Source organism: Callorhinus ursinus, unplaced genomic scaffold (assembly GCF_003265705.2).
Source record: "Callorhinus ursinus isolate GAN/ISIS: 27379988/994484 unplaced genomic scaffold, GSC_fseal_2.0 scaffold13, whole genome shotgun sequence".
NCBI classification, from domain to species: domain Eukaryota; kingdom Metazoa; phylum Chordata; class Mammalia; order Carnivora; family Otariidae; genus Callorhinus; species Callorhinus ursinus.
Window position 1 is genome coordinate 31312225 of NW_027397075.1, and position 2150 is coordinate 31314374.

At 40.5% G+C, this 2150-nt stretch overlaps 1 pseudogene; it reads right to left on the minus strand.

Moving 5' to 3' along the window:
• Positions 1–987: 987 nt before the first annotated feature.
• LOC141373950 (small ribosomal subunit protein eS6-like) lies at positions 988–1737 on the minus strand (annotated as a pseudogene).
• Positions 1738–2150: the final 413 nt, after the last annotated feature.

The window sequence follows — 2150 nt, forward strand, 5'->3', positions numbered from 1 at the left end:
GAATAAAGAAGCTGAGAAAAAGAGAGATAAACAACTACCAGATCACGAGGGCAGAATTCGAGAGATAAGTGATACCATAAGATGAAACAATATGAGAATAATTGGGATCCTAGGAGAAGAAGAAAGAGAGAGAGGGGCAGAGGGCATATTGGAGCAAATTATAGCAGAGATCTTCCCTAATTTGGGGAAGGAAACAGGCATCAAAATCCAGGAGGCACAGAGAAACCCCCTCAAAATCAATAAAAATAGGTCAACACCCCAACATCTAATAGTAAAACTTACAAGTCTCAGAGACAAAGAGAAAATCCTGAAAGCAGCTTGGGACAAGAAGTCTGTGATCTACAATGGTAGAAACATTAGATTGGCAACAGACCTATCCACAGAGACCTGGCAGGCCAGAAAGGACTGGCATGATATATTTAGAGCACTAAATGAGAAAAATATGCAGTCAAGAATACTATATCCAGCTAGGCTGTCACTGAAAACAGAAAGAGAGATAAAAAGCTTCTAGGACAAACAAAAACTAAAAGAATTTGCAAACACGAAACCAGCCCTAGAAGAAGGATTGAAAGGGGTCCTCTAAGCAAAGAAAGAGCCTCAAAGTAACAGACCAGAAAGGAACAGAGACAATATACAGTAACAGTCAACTTATAGGCAATACGATGGCACTAAATTCCTATCTTTCAATGGTTACCCTGAATGTAAATGGGCTAAATGCCCCAATTAAAAGACACAGGGTAACAGATTGAAAAAAAAAAACAAAAAACAAGACCCATCAATATGCTGTCTGCAAGAGACTCATTTTAGACCCAAAGACACCTCCAGATTGAAAGTGAGGGGGTGGAAAACCACTTACCATGCTAATGGACACCAAAAGAAAGCTGGGGTAGCAATCCTTATATCAGACAAATTAGATTTTATTTATTTATTTATATTTATTTATTCATTTAATGTCTGATCTTACTTATTTGTCACTCTTAGAAAATCTCATTTTTTACTGGACTCAGACTTAGAGGTAGAAGTTCTCAGAGAGGACAGCCTCCATCTCTTGGCAATCTGTTCCTGGTGTTTTTCTTTGGCCTCCTTCATTCTCTCGGCCAAATGTTTAGCATATTCTGCAGCCTCTTCCTTATTTTTCTTAGTGCGCTGCTTCTTCAAAGCAATACACAGACGTTTGTGCTGGAAGACACGTGGAGTAACAAGATGCTGAATCTTAGGCGCTTTGGTTCTATGTTTCTTACCTTCTTTGTTTAGGGGCTTTCTCACAACATACTGGCAGACATCATCTTCTTTAGAGAGACTGAAAAGTTTGCGGATTCTGCTGGCTCTTTTGGGCCCCAGGCGATGAGGCACAGTAGTATCAGTGAGTCCAGGAATAGCCTTCTCCCCTTTTTGTACAATGGCCAAGTTGAGAACACTGAGATTGGCATCCACAATGCAACCCTGAACAGATTTGCGCTTTCTCTCTCCAGTCCTCCTTGGTCTATATCAGGAATGCCCCTTACTCAGCAGCAGGCAGACACGGCCATGGGTCAAGACACCCTGCTTCATGGGGAAGCCTTGTTTGTCATTGCCACCACTGATTCGGACCATATAACCATTCCATTCTTCACCCAGAGCATCAGCAGCAACTTCTGTGGCCATACACTTCTCATAAAAGGTACGAAGTTTGCATTTATCATCCACTTCAATGAGTTTCTGGCAACCAGTAGCTGGAAAAGAGATGTTCAGCTTCATCCTGAAGCAGCCTCCTGCCTCCAAGGCACCACGAAAAAGAGCGACAAATTAGATTTTAAACCAAAAACTATAATAGATGAGGAAGGCACTATATCATACTTAAAGGGTCTATCCAACAAGAAGATCTAACAATTATAAATATCTATTCCCCTAACATGGGAGCAGCCAATTATATAAGCCAATTAATAACAAAATCAAAGAAACATATCAACACGAATACAATAATAGTAGGGGATTTTAACACCCCCCTCACTGAAATGGACAGATCATCTAAGCAAAAGATCAACAAGGAAATAAAGACTTTAAATGACACACTGCACCAAATGGACTTCACAGACATATTCAGAACATTCCATCCCTAAGCAGCAGAATACACATTCTTCTCTAGTGCCCATGGAACATTCTCCAGAATA